At 43.2% G+C, this 24,596-nt stretch overlaps 1 protein-coding gene and 1 long non-coding RNA gene across 2 annotated transcripts in view; one reads left to right on the forward strand and one right to left on the reverse strand.

Annotated features, from left to right (window-relative positions):
• Positions 1 to 24,596, forward strand: part of LOC138753751 (pleckstrin homology domain-containing family G member 3-like) — a 204,071-nt gene that overhangs the window by 13,843 nt on the left and 165,632 nt on the right. The gene's annotated exons all lie outside the window — the stretch shown is intronic.
• Positions 13,688 to 20,669, reverse strand: LOC138752382 (uncharacterized). Its single transcript, XR_011350583.1, has 3 exons — positions 20,567 to 20,669; positions 18,291 to 18,356; positions 13,688 to 14,299 (listed from the first exon to the last, which is right to left on the reverse strand). It is a non-coding gene; the product is annotated as an uncharacterized lncRNA (long non-coding RNA).

Consider the following 24,596-nt stretch of genomic DNA (forward strand, 5'->3'; position numbering starts at 1 on the left):
CTTCCTGAGATCATCCTCTATCCCTCTAAATCTTTCCTGTCCATGTTCCTGTATGTTACAATGGTCTCTGCTTCCTCTGGCAACTTGTTTCCTACATCCACTTCCTTCCATGTGAAGAAGGTGGGCTTCATGTCCCTTTTAATTCTTTCCCCTCTCCCCTTAAATCTATGTCCTCGCCTTAAGATCCCCCTGCACTGGGGGAGAAAGGCTGTTTCTCTTTTCTATACCCATCACGATTTTTATAAATCTCTGTAAGATTCCCTCTTTACCTCCTCCACTCTAAGGAGAAAAGTCCCAGTTTATCAAGCCTCTCTCCTTAAAATTCAAGTCTATCAGACCCGGTAACATTTTTTGTGAATCTTTTCCACATCCTTTCCAGCTTAATGATATCTTTCCAAAAGCTGGTTGTCCAGAACTGCGCCCAGTGCTCCAACTGTGGTCTCACCAACATCTTGTACTATTGCTTTATGATGGCCCTCCACCTTTACTTAATGCCCTGACTGCAGAAGGCAAGCTTCTGTTTACTTGTGTTGCTACTTTTGTGTAACCATATACATGTAGCCCTGTCTTTTTGTTCTACAACACTCCCCTGCCTTTGTTTAACCTATACAGTAACCGTTTCCTGCAACCAATATTTTCAGAGAGATGATCTGATTCTGATCTTACTATTTTCAGGATCTTGGTAACTTTATTTGGGATGTCCAGGGGCTATAAAAAGTGGCACATAAATGCAGGTTGCCTCTCCATTCTTTGTACCTCCTATGCTACACCGGCCGCAGAGCCGAATGGTGCTGCTTGGTGCTGCCAACCTTTGCTGCCTTTGCATTGACACTGGACTACAAGGAGGCCATTGTTTAAGGGAGGGAAGCTGTTCATACATACAAAGCTGGTGCTGTTGGAATCAATGGGAGCTGTGTTGGTGACAGCTTGGCTGGCTGAACAGCAGCATTTGAGAGTGGGCAGAGTTTGCAAGTGCCGTGGTTGTTTGTTTTGCAAAGGAGGTAGCACTGGAAGGAAGCAGAAATATATTGGCACAAGAAGTTGGTATCTTGGCAGTGTGTCTTATGTAATGGTATGACTGGATCTAGCTACTGTTCTCTTTGAAGCTATTATGTGAAAATCATGACCATATCAGAGATGGCTAGGATCATCCGTGTTGTGGGAATGATGGAGAGAAAGGTGGTATAGCCTTCCTCCCTACCTCCGTCCACATGAGCAGTACAAGAAAGAATTGGTCTTGTGTCCCCTTGGGACTGACTGATCTGATCTTGCCCACTGCTTTCCTAACTGTTCTTCATATTCTATGATTCTCCCATAGCTCAAAAATCTGGTGTCTCGACACTGCATATGTACAATTATTTAGCCCTCCCATGGATAAAATTATTCCAGAAATCTACAACCCTTTGGGAGAACAAAATCTCTCCTTGTCTTTGTCATAAATAGACTGTCCCTTATTCTGAAATGGTCTTCACGTTCTAGATTTCCCTATGCAGAGGAGTGTCCTTACCACGTCTACCTTGTTGAACTCCCTTGGTATCTACTATTTCAGAGAGATTCTCTCTCTTTTAAGCATGAATGAGCGTGACTGTAACTTTGATTGTCATAAGTCATCTACTTCATTCCAGGAATCAAGGGGTGTGACCTTTATTTGAATTGCTCTCAATACAAGTATAAGCAGAGCAAAACTGACTACAGTAATCAAGGTGTGATTTTGCCAAGGTCATGTACAATTAAGTTGTAGCAAGACTCCCTTTTTTTTATTTTCCATCCCTTGTGCAATAAAACCCAACATACAATTTATCTTCCTAATTATCTCTATCTACATGTAAACTTAACACTTCATGTATGATTTCACTTAACCCCTCTGTAGCAGTGCATTGTATTCTCTTCCACCAACGCATGTTCTATTATTCTCCTCTTTCTACCAAGAAGGATATCCTCATATGCTATACTTTGTTTTAAGGAAGATAAGATAAGAAGACATATGTACAAAGCGAAGGGAGGAAAGTTTAGGGGAGACATCAAGGGTAAGTTTTTTACACAGAGTTGTGGGTGCCTGGAATGCATTGCCAGGGGTGGTGGTGGAGGCTGGAACAATAGAGGCAAGAGACTCTCAGACAGACACATGGATGAATGAAAAATAGATGGTTATGAGGTATGGAAAGTTTAGTTTTTTGTGTAGGCACAACATTGTGGGCTGTGCTGTAATGTTCTACGTTAAACTGGTGGTGCACCTAATGGTGAATAAACATAATTAGATATTGTGCTTTGTGATGGCTTCTATATTGGAGGAGATTACAAAAGAGAAAAGAACAACATTTAATTTGTCCTTTCTAAAAAAGGATTGTTGAAGAATGAACCATGAGCATTAAAATTATCGAAGAGTTTCTTTGCAATGTTTCAATTTTTTGGGGTCTAAACTAGGAGCCATAAACATCATAAAAATGGCAATTGTTGGAAATACCCTGCAGGTCAGGCAGTATTTGTGGAGAGCCAAAAAAACAAGTTAATGTTTCGGGATGGTGACCATATTTTATGGCTGAAGTCTTAATATAAGATATCCATTGTATTTATATATGTATGCATCAGATCAAATATAGCAATTGTACATGCAAATGCATGGGATGCATATTTCTGGAAGAAATTATCTTCATTCTGAGAAGAAGACAATGAATGCATGTGAAGGACGTGGAGAGGTTAAAGTGGATAGCAGAGATGGAGTTAAGAAGTTGTTGGAGCATGAAAGGATCTATTGATGTCAGATGAGGTCAGGCAGGAGATTGGTTTTGTGGAGTGCAGACACCACCATTATGAGGCTGGACAGAATGGTCTGATGCTATTCTCTGAATTTCATTCAATTTTATATCAGTCTCAGGATCTCCCTTGAAGATGATGGGAGGAGAACCAAAGGAAGGTTCCATGTAATGGAGTGGTGCCATTCTCCAATTTAATAATCTTTGTTCTGGAAACATCTTCAACATGCCATGGTTTGAGACATGGGCTTCATTTCTGGGTGGCGTATTATTGTATTGGTCAGTCTTTGCCCCGGAACCAAAGTTTATGAAAGTCTTTTTGAGTGCTGGTTGTAACAAAGAGCATGATGTGCACCTGGGAAAGCATCAACTCAATGACTGTACCCCCATAGCATTGCTGGAGGCTAATTGAAGGAGCAAGAGTGGTACTGCTGAGGCATAGGACAAATATTAGCTTGATGAGTTGAGGGAAGCGATGTTTATAGATGGGGTTGGTTTGTGAAGAATAAAGCTTCATATCGGTTCACTGTGAGTGGAGCTCCACTCCTGAGCTAATTTGTTTGACCACATTTATGAGGAGGATAGATAAGGATCTTTTTCTATTAGTGGGATATCTCTAACAAGAGGACAAAGGTATAATGTGAGAGGTAGGAAGTTTCAAGCGGACGCGACGGGGAGTGTTCTCCCCACAGAGAGCAGGTGGAATTTGGAGCACACGCCCTAATTGGTGGCAGAGGTAAGTATTCTCACAGCCACTGAAGCACAGGAGGCTACAGACCAAATGAGGGTAAATGGGAATACCATAGATAGGTACAATGGTCAGCATGAATGTGATGGGCCAAAAAGCCTGTTTCTGTGCTGTATGACTCTGTGTGTGTGTGTGTGTGTGTGTGTGTGTGTATATATGTTGTGGCTGTAACTTGCACTAATAAATAGCTGGATAGTGAATCCCTGGACACGTTTACAGCACCAACATGGGATGCAAAAGGAGTTTCACGTGTGGCTTGATAGTATAGTGGGGGCTTTCCACTGTACCCATACCTGGAACAGACTGCTGATGGGATTATAAAGAATATCTGTGGTGTGCTCACCATTTGCTCTCAATTCCAACCTCCTGTCCTGTCTTTGTTTTGACGTTCTGTTGAAGGAGACCAGCAAATACAGGCAGAGATGGTCACAGTCAGTACATTCCAACTCAAAGCACAGAAAGAAGGGATCGGCAGGGATTGTGAAATTCATATTGGCCATTGTACATACCCCTCAGCAATGAAATTCTTGCTCTTCTTGCATCTGTGCCATGGGAGGGGTGTTTTTTGCATCTGGTGATATTTTGCTGTTGTCTTTTTTGTCTCTCTGCTGGCTCTCAAAACCCAGTTTGAACTTGGAACAAGTTGCTTGCTCCATTGGAAGCCTGCATGTCTTGTCGAGCTTGTTGCATAAATGTAGATGGCAGGGCATCCAGGATAGTTCCTTCCTCAGAGCACCCTGAATGGTTGCATGATAGTGTGTGCACCTTGCAATGATCAAAGAAAGGCAGAATTTGGCTTTCTGTGGTGTCTTTTGCCAACTAGCACGTTTGAAGGGCAATACACAAACATGCTGGAGAAACTCAGCAGCTCACGCAGCATCCACAGGAACTAAATGGGTTAACTAACTTTGAAGCCTGAGCCCTTTGTTGCACTGGAGCCCAGCATCTGCAGATTTTCTTGTTTAATTACATGTGAAGCGCCTTGTCAGTATTTGTGTTCTTCAGGTATATGCTCTGGAAACGGTACTGCCAGTTTGAGGACGTTGTACTTCTATTAAAGTTGAATCAGGCAAACAGCAGAGAGCTGGTAGTGCAAAATTTTATGTTCACCTGGAAAGAGAAAGAGTTTAATGTCCCATTTGATTCAAACAAAACATCACTGACAATGGTCCTGATGGTGTTAACCCAGATTTCTCGCTCAACTCTCTTGAGTGGGGCTGGAACCATTGGTATTCAGACTCTATGTACTCTCCACTGAGCCAAGACTGACATAATATGAAAAGTAGATACAGCTGGCCTGGCGATGTTAAGGCAGCAAAAATATAGTGCTTTTAATATGGGAACTTGAGAAAGAATACTCCTTCCAGATGTTCCTGCCCAGCTGTCCAAGGTTGCAGTTCACCTCTAGTGTTTGCCTTTTGCAAGTCTATAATACCAGATGTTGTTTGGCTTGTCTTAGCTTGACACAATTCCCAAATATTTCTGGGATGTGTGCGTCAATTATTTAGAATGCAAACTTTCAACAAGTTTCTCATCAAGTGGCTTCCTGCTCCAGTGGTTGCTCCTTCTTTACCTAATCGAAATCTGAACTCGCCTCCATGCCCTTGTGACTTTGAAGCTATTGCTGTGCGCTCCTGGCTGCCCTGCCCTTTGCATCTTTGGCAAGCTGCTCATTCATGTCTACTGCTGGTGTTCAGTGAATTTGAATGAACAGCTTTACAGTGCCTTTGGGGGCAAATAACCTTTCCGACTAATGTTGTTGCTGTCTCCCTGGCAAAAGAAAAATCCCTGGGGTGAGCGAGGAATTATAAAGCAAACAAGTTAAGACCAAAACGCACTGAAAGTTTCTGCTCCCTTGAGTGCTCATGTTCACCCATTTGTGTTTCCCACTTCTATGTCTCTTTCCTTTCAATGTCATGCTTCTACACTCTGTCCATCTCTCTCCCTCTCTTTTGCATTCTCTCAGTAGGCCCTTTTAAGCTGCCGTGTAAAATGGGGTTAACCAGGCAATTTGCCCGGTTAGCGCCCCACTCACGCAGAAGTTAAAAAGGGTCCAATTTGGTCGTCATGGTCCTATTCCAACCGGGTCCCTGACCTACCTCAGAAGTAGTCAGGGAACCCAGTTAAATTTACCTAGCTTGTGCGTTGGCGTCACAGGGAAACCTCTGGCTGAAGTGCCTGCGGCAATCGACAGGAGAGAGGTCGCTGCCATGGTGGGGGGGTGGGGGGAGAGAGGAGAGGGGTCACTGCCACGGTGGGGGGGGAGAGGGGTTGCTGCCATGGGAGGGAGAGGAGAGGGGACACTGCCATGAGGGGGGAGAGGGGTCACTGACATGGAGGGGGAGAGAGTAGGGGGCCGCAAACTGCTGCTTCTGTGAATGCCACTCCAGTTCACAGTGACAGTTCAATGTTTGTGGCAGCAGGACGTTGCTGGGGTGGGGGGGGGGGGGGGCGGGGAGGTGTGCGACTGACAGGATTGAGGGTGATTGACTGGGGGGGTGATTGACATTGGGTGGTGACTAACGGCCGGGGGTGACTGACGGCCAGTGGGGGTGGCGGGGGAGACTTACCGATAGTTCCTGAGAATGCGTGACACGCCATTTACCATGTCATCGTGGGGGCGGGATCCCCCTTAACTCAGCGGGTTGGCGATTTAATGGGTCGATCCCCCCCTGCAATTTAAAAGGTGCTTCCAGCACCTTTGCCTCAGTAATCACACCTGGGACCCAGGAGGGCTACCCAGGTGCTGCAGTTTAAAAGAGCCTATTGTGTCTCCCACCATCAAGTTCTCTGACACAACCCTGCTCTTGACTATTCAGAAGGCTCTCTGTCATTATCATTGCCACTTGCCCTCTCCAGAGAAACAACGACTGCTGGAAACAACTCAGTAGGTCAGTCCGCATCGGTGGAGGGGGAAAACAGAGTTCATGTTTCAGTTCTGACAAAGGCCTAGGGCTTGAAAATTTAGCACTATTTTTCCTGTCCACTGATGTGGTCTGATCTGCTGAATGTTTCCAGCATTTTCTTTTTGTTTAAATTTTGGTTTTCTAACATCTCCAAGGCTTTCCCCCTGATTTTGTTCCCTGTCATTCATCTACTCTGTTGCTCTTTCTTTCCCCAGGCTGGTGTCTTGAGTTGAGCTCATGCACTTTCTTACCCTTTGTCTGTTCTCGTCTGACCCTTTTCAGTGTTGCCTCCTGCATGCCGAATTCTACTCACTTCTCTCTGCGTTCCTGGTTCAGGTGTCTTCGGTGGGCAGTTTCCTTGAACTTCTTCCTCTACAAGACAAGTAGACCAGAGCCACCACCACTCCTAACCTCCACGTCATAACCAAAGAGAATTTGCTTCAGCCCTCATTCAATGTCATGGGTGCACTGAAGCAATCACCATAGTTTGAACTTTTTTTTAAGCCACCGATCTTTCTTCTGCTCAGTCTACTGCATTCCAGTCTCTGGGGAAAGGCATGCTGTAGGGTTGCTTTAGATTCCACAAAAAAGAAAAGAAATCTGCACCACCTTTTGGGTCAGTGCACAGCTCTTTAAGGCCACTAAAGTATTCTTTATGTGCCAACAAATACATGGCAGAAACTAGGATGTAATGGTTTTGGTGATGTCTATGGAATAAGCCAGGATACTCCTGTCCATGTGATTCTTGGTGTCCCCCTGTTCCCTCATGTGAAGGATATCTCTTCCCAACTCCATACCTACCCATCCGCTCTGCAATTTCGGGTCCAGAGCTCAAGCACAGCACTTCTTCACTTTGGTAACACTTAGATACCCAGAAAATCAAAACTAAGCCTGCAGAAATCGACACTCTAAACAATCACTCAGCCATTTAGGGAGCATCTGTAGAGAAAGAGAAGGAGAAAATAAGAGAGCAGGGCAGGTCTAGGCCCCTGCATCAGAGACAGATGGTGGATGCAGCATTAAAGCCGTGTTCTGTTTCCTTTTCCCTTTGGAACCTTCTCCTTTGCCCCCTGTAAGTCTTCCTCCTGCATGCCATTTATCGATATCCTTGTTGTTAATTTTTTTATTTAATTTTAAATATTTTTAGTTTAGAGCTGCCCAAATACACAAATTAAGCTACAATCCCCATGTGTTCTTTTTCGGAGGGTGGGAGGAAACCAGAGCACTCAGAGGAAACCCATGTCGGTTATAGGGAGAGCATACAAACTCCATAGAGTTGCATTTGAACCTGGGTTACTGGTGCTGTAATAGCCCTGCGCAGCACTAACTGTGTCAAGCTGTTGAGAATGAGATCTCGTTTATTAGAATCGTACCTCGAATTGCCAACCAATCCTTAGCTGCAATCCTACTAACTTTCCAAGCATGACTTCCTCTCTTCATCATCACCACCAGTTCCTTGCAGATGATCTCCTCAATCCCAGGCTGGCTTTCTTTCTTTTCGGGGACACTGAACCTCCTCCCTCTTTTCAACTCTCCAACCTGGACCACACCCCTGCTTCAGTGATAACAGGCTTCTTACCAAAATCCCATGGCACATTGGGGAGCAAATCTTCCCCTCTTTGTGACAGGATTGATCCAACACCCATACCACCAGCAGCACAGCTGACATCGAATTCTATTCTCGCACTTCTTTGTACCCACAGTGTTCCAAGCAACGTATTCTCCTCCTGATCCTGCCTGGTTACCACTGGAACTTCACAGGCCCTTCCTGTTTCTCGTGTCATGGCTGCCTTTTTTTAATATAATTTTTTTAATTTTTCACACTGTGAACCATATCAACCAAAACATGTACAAACGTTTCTCATTAAATTTACACAGTGGTCTTTTCTCCCCTTTTTTTTCCCTTTCCCTCCCTCCCCTCTATCCACCCCCCCTCCAAAACCCATAAATATTCAACATATGCAATACAATCAAACCATAAACAATATTTTCACACAAAGGAAAATAAACAAGAAAAATGTGTCATCTATTTATTACACACTGAATCTAGTCGCTTTGTCTTCTTATCTTTTTCATTCTCATTTTAGGGATGGAGGTCGTAGGCAAGCTCTCTCTGATATGTTCCATGTACGGTTCCCAAATTTGTTCAAACATTGTGACTTTATTTTTTAAATTATATGTTATTTTTTCCAATGGAATACATTTATTCATTTCCATGTACCATTGCTGTATACTCATGCTCTCTTCCATTTTCCAAGTTGACATTGTACATTTTTTTGCTATTGCTAAGGTTATCATAATGAATTTTTTTTGTGCTTTATCCAATTTGAGGCCTAATTCTTCTTATGTTACTTAAAAGAAATATCTCTGGTTTTTCTGGTATGTTTTTTTTTGTAATTTTATTTAGTATCTGATTTAATTCTTCCCAAAATGTATTCACTTTCGTACATGCCCAAGTTGCATGTAATGTTGTTCCCATAAGAACATAGGAACATAGGAAGTAGGAACAGGAGTAGGCCAAAAATGGCCCATCGAGCCTGCTCTGCCATTCAATACGATCATGGCTGATAAGAGAGCAGGGCAGGTCTAGGCCCCTGCATCAGAGACAGATGGTGGATGCAGCATTAAAGCCGTGTTCTGTTTCCTTTTCCCTTTGGAACCTTCTCCTTTGCCCCCTGTAAGTCTTCCTCCTGCATGCCATTTATTGATATCCTTGTTGTTAATTTTTTAATTTAATTTTAAATATTTTTAGTTTAGAGCTGCCCAAATACACAAATTAAGCTACAATCCCCATGTGTTCTTTTTCCACCTACCTGCCTTCTCCCCATTTCCTTCTTACAGTGAAAACATCTATCCGATAATGTTGAATCCCATTTTTTTAATATTTGAGGAGTGATATATACCCTGTGTAACCAATTATACTGTATCATGCGTAACCTTGTGTTTATTGTATTCTTCATCGTTCCAGAACATAACCTTTCCCATACTTTATTTTTTATCTTTATGTTTAGATCCTTTTCCCACTTCTGCTTAGGTTTATAGTTTATTTCATTTTCCTTTTCTTGCAGCTTAATGTACATGTTCGTTATAAATATTTTAATTATCATTGTGTCCATAATCACATATTCAAAGCTGCTTCCTTCTGGTAATCTCAAGATGTTTCCCAATTTATCCTTTAAATAGCTTTCAATTGATGATGTGTGCATGCTGCCTTGATGCTATTGTTCTTTCACAGGTTGTGGGCATCACATCAGCCATCACCTCTCTGCCCCATCTCTATCTCAAATCATCGGACTTTCTGCCTGAAATCCATGACCAGAGATTCCTGCTGTCTCTGGAGGGGACAGAAGCTGCTGTCACAATTGAATCCATAAGCCCCATTCTCTGAATGCAGTTTCAGTCCAAATCTGGGGTCTACTGGAGGCTGAAGCAGGTGGTTTACACCTTTACCTGCTGGACCCCAAGAAGAGCTGCTGACCATGTATCGCTTCACCTCTCTGACCACCCAGTTGTCCACTCCATAATGTATCCTGCTTTGCTCATCTTAGACTGAAACCCTCACCCTATCTTATGATGGCACCAGGCCTCACTATCGCAATGCACTCCTGCGGACCATCCCAAATCTCGCTGCCCTTGGTCAAATTTGTAAAAGCAATTGAGAGTTGTCGAATAACAGAGCACAGAAATGGTCCTCGTGGCCCATTATACGCACACTGGCCATCATGCACATTTTCAGAAATCTCCTTTCGACCTTTCAAGGCACCAGGACTATAGCCTTCTACATCGTGGGCATTCAGGTATTCTTCCAGATACTGTTGTGAGAATCTTTGCCTTTGCCATCGCATCAGGCAGCATGTTCCCCATTCTAACCAGCTCCTGGGTCAGTGGTTCTCAACCTTTCCTCTTTCCACTCACATACCACTTTAAGTATTCCCTATGCCATACATGGTCTGTGATTAGTAAGGGATTGCTTAAGGTGGTATGTGGGTGGAAAGAAAAAGTTTGAAAACCACTGTTTTAATCGTACCTAATTGACTCGTTATATGCATCATTTCATAACTCCAAAGGAAATGGGCCAATGACAAATATTTCCATAACAATTGGGTCTAGAGTAATGGTTCTCAACCTTCCCTTCCCATTCACATCCCACCTTAAGTAATCCCTTACTAATCACAGAGCACCTATGGCATAGGGATTACTTAAGTGAGTGGAAAGAAAAAGGTTGAGAACCACTGCCCTAGGTGGAACAATTCGATTACTCAGACCACTCTGCCCTGGGGAAAGCTTTTATCTTATCTACCTTATCTGTAATTTTCATAAAATGTACATCTCTGGACTTCCCTCTGCCTTCAAAAACTAAACTCAATCCATCCTGTCTTTGTAACTAAAACACTCCAACCTTTGTTCCTTCTCTTGTTCAGTCACGTCCTTCCTCCCATCATCATGGGTGACCTTAACATTGGACCAAGCCTATGAGCTGATGTGCAGAATGTATCACAGGATCAGTTTTGGTTCTCCTGTAATACTGACCTCTTAAAGGTTTTGTTTCCCATTCACCCCACCCCAACAAACTACTCCCTCCCCCCACACCCTGACTGATTCACTATTGTTAGCTGCAACTGGAGATTATATTTTACAATTTCCACACTAAACATCTTCACTTCTACACTAACAGAATCCAAGAGAGCTACAGTATGAGACGCACCCTTCATTTCACCATGAACTTCGCTGTTACATTCAGCGCATATTAACTCCCTTTTTTTATTCTCCCCATATTCCCATCAACTTCTTCTAGATTCCAACATTCACTTGGGGGCAATTTACATTTGTTAATTAACTTCCCAGTTCGTATGTCTGTGGAACATGGGAGGAAACTGGAGCATCTGGTTTAAACCCACGCTATTGGAGGAAGAATGTGTAAACTCCATACAGATGGGAATGGAAGTGGGGATTGAATCCTGGTCTCTGTTACTGTGAAGGGGTGGCTCCACTGGCTGTGCTACTGTTCAGCCCAAAAAGTGGCTTCTTAAACCCCATCTCATTGATCATTCTGCTAAGACCTAACCCTACCCTTTCATACACTTTACCACTTTAATTTATGTGTATGCGCTCACTGCATCTGTTACACCATCTCCCTTGCTGTTTGGTAATCATGGTGAGATTTGTTTATTGATCTTTCTCCATTGATGTATTTGAGAAAGGACTGCTGGCATTGGAGAGGGTTTGGAGAAGATTTACTAGAATGAAACCATATGAGGAATGGTTATTGCCTCTTGAACTGTACTCATTGGGAGTACGGGAGGATGAGGGTGTGTGGTGCGCTGAGGTAGCAGCTAACAAGCACAAACTCAGAAAAGACTGTACAACAGGCTTTATTCCTTTTCTTTTCTTTTTCAATCTTTTTATTATTATTATAATTTATAAACACATACAGATCAAAGAGATAAAAAAAATACATAGTAAGTAATGAATTAATACAGAGATATTAAACAATAATATTACAGAATAAAAATATATCATAAAAAAATTTTTTTTGATCAGTTTAGGGTGTGAACTATCTCTAAAAAAAAGATATAATTAATAACAATATATGAAAAAAGAGAAAAAAAAACACCAAAAAAGAAGAAAAAACAAATCTGAATTAAAAAAAACTTTAAAAAAAACCTACAGATATAGCTAAACCACGCCGATCACTCCGATCTCATCTTACAGCCCAATTATCATACATAATCATAGAAAGAAAACAGAGCCAGATCAACTCACCACAAATGAAAATATTGAATAAATGGTCGCCAGGTTAACTCAAACTTAGAAGGGGATTCATAGACAGAGTTTCTAATTTTCTCTAAATTTAAACATAGTATAGTTTGGGTAAACCATTGGAAAACAGTGGGAGGATTTACCTCTTTCCAATTTAATAGTATAGATCTTCTAGCCATTAGTGTAAGAAAAGCAATCATACGATCCGCAGGAAGAGATAAATAAGTCAAATCTATCATAGGTAATCCAAAAATTGCAGTAATGGGATGTGGTTGTAAATCAATATTCAAAACAGTAGATATAATGGAAAAAATTTCCTTCCAATAATTCTGTAAGGAGGGACAGGACCAAAACATATGTGTAAGGGAAGCTATTTCCAATTGACATTTATCACATATAGGATCGATATGAGAATAAAAGCGATGGAGTTTATCTTTAGACATATGAGCTCTATGAACAACTTTAAACTGTATTAGTGAATGTTTTGCACATAGAGAAGAAGAGTTTACCAGTCGCAGAATTTTATTCCAATTTTCATTAGAAATATGAAGGTTGAGTTCTCTTTCCCAATCATTTTTAAACTTTTCAAAAGTCCCAGAATTTATGGCTTTATTCCAGTAAAAGTTTGAACAACAGTTCAATCCTTGGTGGTTCCCTGTGTGACTGGCTCAGGAGGGGCCAGCTCAGTTTTATATTCAGATCTTCTGATTGACAGCCGGCCAGGTGGAGTCAGCCTCCTAGGGGGTCTATTCAGGTTGGCTGATTGACAGTCGGCCAGGTTAGGTGATTGACAGACAGCCAGGTGGGGTCAACCCCTTAGGTGATCTTCCTGCAGGAACGGAGATTGCCCCTTATAACAGGCTTGTGGTCATATCACCACAGGATGTATCTCAGAGACATTTTGAATCCTGAAAGACCTGGACAAAGTTGATGTGGCAAGGTTGTTTCCCATGGAAGGGGACATGAGGATAAGAGGGCACAAGTTCAGAATAAAAGGGCATCAATTTGAAACAGAGATGCAAAAATACTTTCTTTAGCCAGAGGGTTGTGAGTCAGTAGGTCTTGTCATGCAGTGAAAAAGCCCGAGAGTAAAGGCAGAGATTCTCCGCCCTTGCATTAGGAAAATTACCTTTATGAATTTGCTGTGGCTGGCTCCATGGCGCCAACTGTAGTCCCTCTTGGGAGAAGGGTCAGCGGCGGAACAGAGCGCAACATCATCTAGCATGAATGTACGGCTGCTGCCATAGGCTGGCTAGGGGCAAATTGATGATGTGGCCAGCCAGCGACCCATCTCCCCTCTCTTCCCCACCCACTCACCCCTCTCTCTCTATCACCCCCTCAGGGCAGGAGTGGCCGGTAGGGGCTGACAGGGCTGGGGGGGTGGTGCGCGGTGGGAGCCATTGGATCAGAGGAAGCTGGCGGGATCTGTCAGGCCAAAGGCCGTCAATCCGGCACCTCACCCAGGCCTCTTTGGCCTTGGGGGCCACTCGTTAGCGGAAACAAAGATCAGTTCCATCTGTGTGGGGGATTATTATGGGTAGGGAAGACAGCCATGGCTCAACACCAGTTGCACCACCTCCATTGTCTCCGGAGGGCACCTCGAGGTGCAGTTCGACATGAATGTGACCCTGGAGCAGCTTTTTAGGGCTGCTCCATGAAAGGTAAGTTTATATTTTTCCCTCCGTGCTTGTAGACGGCCTCCAGGTGGAGGTTGGCATGAAAGGGCCTAGTGGAACTTGTTGCCACAGGCGGCTGTGGAACCGAGGTCATTGAGTGCATTTAAGGCAGAGATTGACAGGAGTTTGATTATTCAGGCATCAAGGGTTACGAGGAGAAGGCCAGGAAGTGGGGCTGAGTGGGAGGATGGATTAGCTCATGATAGAATGCCAGAGCAAACTCGATGGGCCGATTGGTCTACTTCTCCTATATCTTGTGATGTGTGCTCTTCCCATTATCCTGCAGGGTGTGTGTGTATATTATGTACCTTCATTTCCTGAGTTGGCTAGTGTTCAACTCTGTACTGGCTGTCTGCTGATCAGGGAACATACAAATGAAGTTGCTGAGAACCGTTGCTTATCTGATGTTCCCACTAAAGCGTTGTGCTGGTTGAATAGCGATCAATTTCCAGAATTCTGTAAACAGCAGATCAGAGGGAAACTCGTATTTAGGGGAAAGCTGAAGACGGTTGCCATAGTGAAGATTCAAAGTACAAGGTTGCTCTTCTTGGCCTCCCTGCCCCTTTGCTCGTTTCCTGTCGTGTCAATTGCTGTGCATTTAAATGCTTCAGCTGGAGTAGGGGAACAGTAGTGTGGGAATAGCCTGGGGGTGAGATGGAAGAGCTGGAAAGAGGAGGGGAATGGTTGACGGTGGGAGAGAGACTCAGCCTTTGAGGCATGCCGGGTTTTACATTCTGGATTAAAATTTTGTTACAGTGGATGGTTCTGAGATGCAGTTTGTAGAGCTGTTGTCTCACTGCTCTGATGGCCGAGGTTCCATTCTGACCTTAGCTGCTGTATGGGTTTTCTCCAGGAATTAAGATGTAGGAAAAGAATTGGATCACTTGGCCCATCGAGTCTGTGCCCCCATTCAAGTCATGGATGGTGTATTTTTTTCTTTCTCCTGCCTTCTCCCTACAATCTTTGATCCTAATCAAAAACATTAAGTATGCCCAATGACTTGGCATCCCCAGACAACAATTACATTTCTGGTTTTCTGCCACATTCCAAAGATACGCAGTTTAGTAGGTTAATTGAGAAGTGGAATCTGCAGGCAGTTGATTGGAATGTGTAAAGAATCGAATGGGATTAGTGTAACAAAGCAGGTAGTCGGTACAGGTAAAGGGCCTTTTTCTCTGTGTTGTGACCCTGAGTCTCTGAAAGAACTGATGGTGAAAATGGTCAGGGATTGAAGTAACTCAGGAGCAAGAGTGGGCTGAATAGGTCAATCCTGTCCCATTCTTCGGAAACAGACTGAAAGAAAACACCCGGGTTTTAATCCGGCACAGTCTATGAGGAGTTTGTTCATTCTTCCCTGGGTGCGTGAGCTTCCTCCGGGTGCTCTGGTTTCCTTCCACCCTCCAAAAGAAGTACAGAGTTTGTGGGTTAATTGGTCTCATGGGTGTATTTGGGCTCTGCAGGCTTGTGGACTCTAAGGGCCTGATCTCTGAATTAAAACTGAACTAAAACATTTATTGGTGCCTTATGGAATCTGAGGTTGCTGGGTATGATGTGAAAGAGAACACTTTTGTTGGGATCCAGAGAAATGATGAGATGGGGAAATTGTTCTGAGGGGCTGCTCTGCTGGACTTAATGGGGTGAATAGCTTCCTCGTGTCTTAAAACTGATCACAACTGGCGGTGCGGTTAGCACTCCGGAAGAAGGGCTCAGGCCCAAAACATCAACTGCCTTTTTGCTTTCTAGAGATGTTGCGTGACCTACTGAGTTACTCCAGCACTTTTGTATGCTGCACTAGGCCCCAGCATAAATCTTTGGAAAACAATTTGTGAATTCTGCCTTGCCAAATTTCCTGTAACCTGAATGGCTTTGATGCAAGGTCACTGGCTGGTTTTAGAATTTCCTGCTGCAAGAGCCAACTAGCCACAGTTATTGAAGCACTTCTCTCCACCCCACAAGGCCAGTGTTTTCCTCAATTAGGATCAGCCCTTGAAACACTATGCCAACACTCCAGTAGTGTGGTCCTTTGCTTAGGCATTCCTGGTGCCTTGCTTTGGCATTCCTTCTTCAGCAACTCCCCACTACCACCCACAGAGTCAGACCTAATCCCCTCTGATGTTATTTGTTCTTGCAGCAATGCTAATTGGTGAGCTTTTCCTGCCCTGGGCACTGTAAACAGCAACATATGGTGAGTGCAATAGTTGTTTCTCCATGGAACCTAAGCAGTCAGAGTCCATTTGAGCAGAAGATTATGCAGCTAATTTTGGATGAAGGAAGGGGAAGGAGGAGACTCTTGTGGAACGTAAACACCAGCTTTATGATACTTTGGCCAAACAACCCAAATATGTTCTGTGTCAGTCCCACTGGGTGCCTGTTAGGCAGAGACTGGGATCAGTCTGGGGAATGGTTGATTGTCAGAAGTACAAAATTGCAGGCAGCTGTGAAGAATGGGGATTGGAAGGGGTACATGAGAGAAAACCACCCTTTAGCAACTGTGGGAACACAGAGGTGGGTGGATCTTGAATGTAATTGCCTGGAATTAAGATGATAGAAGTAAGCATACCACAACTAGTGGGCGTGTTTTTTTAAATTAACTGTATACACTTGGGTTCAATCTGAACTCTACTGCCTGCATGGCAGCTTGTACATCATTGTACAATTCTCTTTGGCTTCTGTTTTTAACTTAGTTATTTGGGTCTTCTGTCTTTGAATCTCTCTGTGCACTTACCCTTTCCTATCCCTGTGACCCTCAAAGCTTGCTCCAGCTCTGGACTTTCTGAATCACCTCCTCATTTTGCCCCACTTAACATGGCTGTATTTCTGGCCTTCACTCACTAACATCCTTTGGCCCAGAGATCGTATTGTTTTACACAATAATTATGGGTGCTGCTTGGTGAAATTTCGTACTAAAGCGATTTACTTTTTGCATCACCAGGAATTTCTTTCCTCCCTCTTAGACACACTTTCTGAGCGTTCTTTTTCCAATGTATCTTCATTCACGGGGTGTGGATTACTCTGTGTACATTTCCGTGGGCAGATACGATGGACTGACTTTTCATCTCCAGTTGTCGACATAACATTAAATGCTTGGACCTCTCCAAGCTATTTAGCCCCCCCCAATCCACCCCCCCCCCCCCCCCGCCGCTCCCCGAACACAGTGTTCTGGACTCAGTAAAGGTTGCAGACCCGAAACAATTCCTTTAACAATTCTGCTCAGGATTCCAGCATCTGCAAATTTTGTGTTTCTCATTGACGGACTGGCTATTGTGACTGTTTATGATTCAGTGAATTTATTTTGATGTTTGGATCTTTCTCTGTGCTTTACAGCCTGCAGCTGACGTGGACTTTTACCCCCTCCATAAATCTTTGTCCGCGAAGCCAAGCCAAAGAAAAAGAAACAAGTGCAGGATATTGTTTCTTAAAACCTGTCCCTTTGTCTAAGCCCTTAGTTCTTCCATTTTAGTATTAGGCGATCCAGATAATTTTTATTGAGGTTATTGACCTGAAACATTAATCAGTGCTTCTCAACCTTTTTCTTTTCACTCATGTACCACTTTAAGTAATCCCTATGCCATTGGTACTCTGTGATTAGTCAGGGATTGCTTAAGGTGGTATGTGGAAAGTTTCAAAACCACTGTTTTAATTGTACCTAATTGACTCGTTATGTGCACAGTTTCATAACTCCAAAGGAAATGGGCCAATGACAATTTTTCTCAAGCAAAATATTTCAGTAACAATTGGGTTTAAAGCAGTGATTCTCAATCTTCCCTTCCCACTCACATACCACCTTAAGCAAACCCTTACTAATCACAGAGCACCGATGGCATAGGGATTACTTAAAGTGGCATGTGAGTGGAAAGAAAAAGGTTGAGAACCATTAGATCTTTCTCACTCCACAAATGTTGCCTGAGCTGGTTAAATATCTCCAGTATTCTTTTCTAGTCGCCTGTGAATCTGACATATTAATGCACGGAGATTACTTCCACAATATTTTTGCTTGTATAGAGCAGGTCACTTGCACAGTAGGCCTTACACAATGTTCTGGCTTAACTTGAAAGGATCAGCATGAGCAGGTCCCAAGTCAATACCTGCCACTGGGAACCCACTTGATGCAGGTAGTCACCCACTCTTTAAGATAAACATTAAGATCCACAGTCTAAGCTCCTTCTGTAATTGGAAATTGAGGGGGTGAAAAAGGGCAGAAGCCCTTCAAACAATGGAGAGGAAGACACCATAAATAGCCTTAGGAAGTTTTCCTTTGTTTGTTCTTTTTGTAAATTACATTGATTTCTGGAATTTAAATGGATGCCAAATCCTCAGGCACCTTTCTGCAGCCTTCTCAGTGAAGCTCGTAGATCTTGAACACGAATGCGACCTCCACCCTATCAGCTGATTGTAACATTCCCCATCTCATGTACATGGTCTTGTTATTATTCCCCTCCCAGCTCACCTGCACACATTATCCAGTCCTTGAATCAAAAGTAAACTTCTCTTTCTGTTTTTCCTTTTGTGTTATCTGCATAAAGATAGAAGAATTTCGAGGCATTTCTTTCTTCCCTTAAGGAACAATTTGAGAGATTTTTTTTAATGTATATTCATTTGCAGGATGTGGATTACTCTGTGTGAATCGCCTTGGGGTAGATATAATGGACTATTTGTAGTACTGTGACTTTCTACAGTTCTATGAATCTATTTCTATGTTTGGGATCTTAATGAGCGACATGAATCCAGGATGCTGATTGATTGTTTCCTTAAAACTTATCACTTTGTTCAAGTCTTTAGTCCATCCATTTTAACACTAATTTAAGGCCACCGATCTGAAGCATTATCACTCTCTCTCTCCACAGATGTTGCCTGATCTGCTGAGTATCTCTGGCACTTCTGTGCAAATGTTATGTAGAATATTTGAAGCCTGTGGTGAGTTGCAGGCTGGCATTTAGTCAATGGGTGGATGCTTCACTCTGTAGTGAAAGAATGTGTTTATGCAGGTGAGCTGGTTAAAGTGTGTGGGGTTCCTGTGCAGAAAGTGGGGGATGTCATTGCCCGTGGATGTGGGGCCAGTATTATTGTTTCTAGGATGTCATGCTGTTTTGACAGCTGTGGATTTTGTCCAGAGGACTGGAAGTGGAATGGTCTCTGTGGGATACCTGCTGATAAAATCTGAAGACATGGATGCTCTTCTTTCATCTTTATCGAACTGACACATAGTTTTCCCATGACTATTATATTTTATGAATAATATAAATTCATTTAAATACAATCTATTTATATAGTGCTTTGCCATGACTTCAGGAGATCTCAAGTCAAGTTGTGTTTATTTGTTGTTCGTACCATAAACCTTGCAGTGTACAGTAAAAAAAAACGAGATAGTGTTTCTCCGGACTGTGGAGCTGGTTACTTACATGGATAAATAAATTACATCAGAAACATTTTATGAATAACATGTCACTTATAAATATCATATTACATATGCTAGCCCTGTGTCCCCGGAGTTCAGAAGCCTCACGGCTTGGAGTGGGGGGGGGGGGGTAAAAAGCTGTCTTGTAATTTGGTCGTGAGGGCTTGAACACTTTGGTCTTCTTCCCGGATGGCAGGGGGGAGAACAGATTGCGGGAGGGGTGTGTGGAGTCCTTCACGATGTTTATGGCTTTCTGCAAACATCGGCCATTATAAATGTCTATCATGGCAGGGAGAGAGACCCCAATAGTCCCCTCCACAGTCCTTACTATCCACTGCAGGGACTTGAGTTCTGTGATGGTGCAGTTCCTGAACCAGGCGGTGATGCAGTTATATATGATGCTCGCAGTGTAGAATGTACCGAGGGTGGAAGGTGGAAGCTGAACTTTCCTCAACCTCCACGGGAAGTAGAGACATTGTTGGGCCTCCTTGGCAATGGATCTGGTGTTGGGGTACCAGGAGAGATCTTCTGACAGGTGCAAGCCTGCAAGCCAAGGAATTTGGTGCTCTTGACTACCTCAGTGGTCAGCAGAGAGTGGTCCCTCTGGGGTCTCCTGAAATCGACCACCATCTCCTTTGTTTTGTTGACGTTCAGGTGCAGATTGTTGCCTCTGCATCAATCCGTTATTGTTTACACCTCCTCTCTGTAAGATAACTCATTGGTTCTTGCTGATGACCCCCACGCTGCCGTGTCATCAGCAAATAAAGCACTTTATAGCCAATCAAGTATTTTATGAAGTCCTTCAATGGATTGGAAGACCATGGGTTTAATTTCCTTTCCAAAGGCCTGTATAAAATATCTTGGCAGACAATTCAATGTAGTACTGAGCAGTGCTATCGGGGATATAATTTTTAGATGATCCTTTCAGCAAGAGACTCATTTACCCTTTCAAATGAACAAAAAGTAATGCTTCAATGCTATTCAAAGACTATTTAGAATTGTTTTCCCAATTTCACAGCCTATATTTATCCTTCATTCTACATTTTCAAAGTATACTGGCAAACCCAAAGGGGAAAAAAAGTAGCTCAGTAAAGTTTTGTTAGGGGGTGGGGTGAGGTGGGGAGAAAAACATTGCACTTGCACAAGGCTGTCCAATTCCTCAATTTAGGCACCTGGCTAAGCAAAGACCCCTGGCTTAGCTGACTGTCAAAATAATGGGTAGTTCTGAATATTTCTGACATTCGTAATCGCTTTAGAACATGCCAAAACTATTTGAAAAATATTCAAGCTATTTACTATCATTAAAAAAGTAAAACAAAGCAACTCACCCACAAAAATGAAAATGAAATCGAACAATTAAAACAAATGTTGAATTATGCCTCGCAACCATTTCAATGAAGGCTCTGCTCCTATGCCGCCCGCCCACCCTGGTTTAGGTTGCTCTCATGAAATCCCAGCATCAGCTCTGAACAAATGATGCAACTTGCCCCTCTGCCCTGAGAAGCTTTGTACAGGAGATCATCACCTACTCCATGCAGATAGCTGACTGACCCCCTCAAGTTCCAGTTTATTGTCCCTTGTACTGAGGTGCAATGATAAGATCCATTTTGTGCTCTATCTGGCAAGTCGATCCAAACGCAAGTGTAGTAAATACCTATTGCTTTGATGGGAGAAGGGTTAAAAATATTCCCCAAAGTCACCAATACCCAATTATTTCAATATTAACAGATTACGCAGGTATATTTCTGTTAATTAGTTCATTACAATAGTCACCATGTTTCAAAAGATATTTAATTCACAGTCAAGCCGTTAGGATTTTGTGAGTCTTTGAAAAGTACTGTGTAAATGTGAATCCATTCTTTGTCACCTGGTATTTGCAGTTTCAATTTCTGGCAAGGATAGTAAATGGAAAAGTCTAGTAATGAAACTCTCTGTGAGTAAACAGACCAGTGACCTGGGGTCAATGTCTTCCCACAGGAACTAACTGTGCTGCATTAGATACAGTTTCCAACAATGGATGTATCCCAGTCTGGAACATAACACTGGTTCTCCATTCTCAAAGAGGGAGGTGGGTGAGGGGTGGGGGGCGTAGGGAGGATGGAAATAGTTGCCTCTCATCCTTTAGGTCAACAGCTTTATTGGCCTCAGAATCCTCTCTCTCTCTCTCTCTCTCCCTCCCCCCTGTCTAGCCCTATAACCCTGCAGTGTATCAACACTCCTACACACCCCATATTTCCACCACTCTTGCAACTGGCATTGTGCCTTCAGCTGCACATCCCAAACTCAGGAATATCTTTCTGAAATTTTTCACATTTCATAGTGTTATGGAGTTACACAGCACAGAAACGGGCCCATCAGCCCACTACTCCCACATCAACCTTTCTTGCCCATCTACACCAACCCCACTGGCCTGCAATAGGATAGTCTATCCCACTTCGCCCTCCAATTTTCTTAACATCTACTTCCTCACTGAGGTTTCATTCACCTTTTCCAACATCTCTGGTTTTCAAATCCTTCATGCTATACATGATGGCTACAGCCCTCCATAGCACATGGAGACATTTAACATTGCCGAAGGTTCTAATAAAACCCACGTTTTAGTTACACAGCGGGATAAAACTTGGTTAGAGGTGGGCTGATGACCCGTCAGCCTGAGACCCATCTCTCCACTCACCGCTCTCCCTCCATGACCCCCTCAAGGTAGGGGAGGTGAGCGGGGGCTGTCGGGGCAGCGGGAGCTGTTAGCGAGGGTTGTCGGGGCAGCAGGAACTGCCAGCAGGCTGAGACAGCCACACTGGGATGCTTCGGCCTTCGGGGCCACTCTCTGTGGTTCAAAATGCGGCAGAGGAATGGCTGTCTTCCCTACCCATAATCCCCCACGCAGCTGGAACTGTTCTGGGAGCCACGGAATGGTTCCAGCTGCGTGGGAGATTATGGTTAGGGAAGACGGCCATTGCTTTGCCAGGTATTTTTGGTGGGTGGCTCTACGGCACCAGTCACCCAGCCTCCATTGGATCTGGAGGGCGCTACAAGGCTCATCTCAATATGAATGGGATGCTGGAGCAGCCTTTTAGGGTTGTTGTCTGAAAGGTAAGTTTTAAGTTTTCAATCTGCTCTTGTAGCCCACCTCCAGGCGGAGGCCTGACATGAAATGGCCTACTGACTGTACCTCCACTGATGTTAATACAGCTTTCTCACACTGCCACTTCCCCTTAGCAGCATGCACAATTGACTGCACCTTCAGTTCCCTTGCACTAACACTTACCCTGCTTCACAGCAGACACGAACATAAAGCAGGTAGTCAGTCCCACTTTCTACAGATGATCTGATTGTTGCCTGAATGATAAATGGCACTGCACAATCCAGTTATCCAAAGTGCATTCATGGGAAGTAAAATATCGCAGATGCTTGAAATCTAAAATAAAAATGGTCATTGATCTGAAATACTAACTTTGCTTTCTTCTGCACAGAAGGTTCTGTTTTTATTTCTGATATCAATTCATAATTACTTTATTAAATCTTATTGCCAGTAAAGCAACAGATGGAAGAGGTACTTGCTTCTAATCTGGACTTTGAGTTAATGGGCACTTTATAAAGAGCAATGGATGGTTAGGCTTCTACCATTGAGCCTGGTGCTTGGGACCTCATCTTCAGTATTAATGGGATGTTGGCATTTATAAGACCACAGAGTTTTACATCACTGAAACAGGACCTTTGGCCCTTCTTGTCCATTCTGACAATCCCTTCAGTAGGCACGTACAGCCTGGTGATCCAGCTTTTTTAGCTAGGTACCTTATGACACCACCCTTTCCACATTTGTCTACCAGGCAAATTACCTGACATAGTTGTAATGATGAGAATCACCTTGACCCAAGGGATTAAAGATGGTTGAATAACAGTATTCTGATGGCATGCAGCATTTCTTGGATCTTTTTTGGGGTCTCCGAATGTTTTAATGGTATATTAGATGGGACTTTGTCACCTCAGCACCTGCATTCTTGTCACTCCCTCTAATACCTTGTGAATCAAGTAGACTGGCAGGGATGAGGTCAAGTACAGTTAACTTTTAATTTTTTAAAAAAAGATTTAGACATACAGCAGGCCATTTCAACCCACAAGCCCATGCCACCCAATTACACCAAATTAATCTACAACCCCCGGTACGTTTCGAACGATGGGAGGAAACCGGAGCCGTCGGGGAAACCCACACAAACATGGGGAGAACGTACCAACTCCCTACAGACAGCGCGGGATTCGAACCCTGGTCCCGATGACTGGTGCTGTAATGGTGTTGTGCTAACTTAGCACTCAATAAAAAAATTTGGTTTTAGCAAAGTAGCTTTCAGATAAACATGGCGATTTCTTAGTGCCTCACAGACAGTGCCCAACACTGTTTCTGTGACATACTGTCAGCACTTGAGATCATGGTCACCATACCTTGAAAATAAAAGCACGCTGGGAATGTTCAGCATCTGTGGAGAGAGAAACACAATGACCTATTCAGGATAGCAACATTTACTAGTTTGTTTCTTTTACCTCCTACACTGACGCAATCTGACACTTCCCTCCTTTAATACTTGACTAATGAGATGTTACAATTATGGTGGATTTCGACATCTCCGTTTACTCTCCGTGCTGTGTCCTTGGAGGGTCTGCTGAAGGAGGAAAGTAGATGGCAAACAGCAGGAGTTTTACACGCTCGTTAAAGCCAAGACAAACTGGAAGGAGAATTTAGATGATAAAATTTGGGAGCAGAATTAGGCCATTCAGCCTGTGGAATCTGTCACACCATTCAAATCATGGCTGATATATTGGCTTTTATTTTGCCAGTTTGGATTTTTCAATTAAAAAAAATATACAAAATAATAAAACAATTACTTATTTAGCATTGGAGGGAAATAGTTGGGGTTTAGTATTAATCAGGCGGCACTTTTTTAAGGATGGACTTAATGATTCAAGAGCCAAACTTGTGGAGAGTCGATGATTCTGAGAATGTGAATGATCCCTGGAAACTTGAAATTGAAGAGCTTCCATGAAGCCTTCATTTCTAAAATTCTCCACCTCAAATTTAAGTCCCTGCACTGCCTTGCCGTTCTCTGCCTCTAAACCTAATAGCAGTCTTGAAAGCTTTGAAATCTCCATGCTCGTTTATTCAGCCCTTTTGTGAATTGCCCGTATTCTTCATCCCAACATTGGCTGCTATGCCTTGAATTACTAAATAACCTCGCCTTTGGACTCCGAACCACTTACGTTCTAATGGCTTGGCTCCAAAAATCTCCATTCTGTAGAAAGGCTCATAATCGAAGGCAGTAGGCGGTGATTTAAGGAAAGACTGTGACTGACTAATGATGGAATATT

This window comes from Narcine bancroftii, chromosome 2 (genome assembly GCF_036971445.1).
Source record: "Narcine bancroftii isolate sNarBan1 chromosome 2, sNarBan1.hap1, whole genome shotgun sequence".
Lineage (NCBI taxonomy): Eukaryota > Metazoa > Chordata > Chondrichthyes > Torpediniformes > Narcinidae > Narcine > Narcine bancroftii.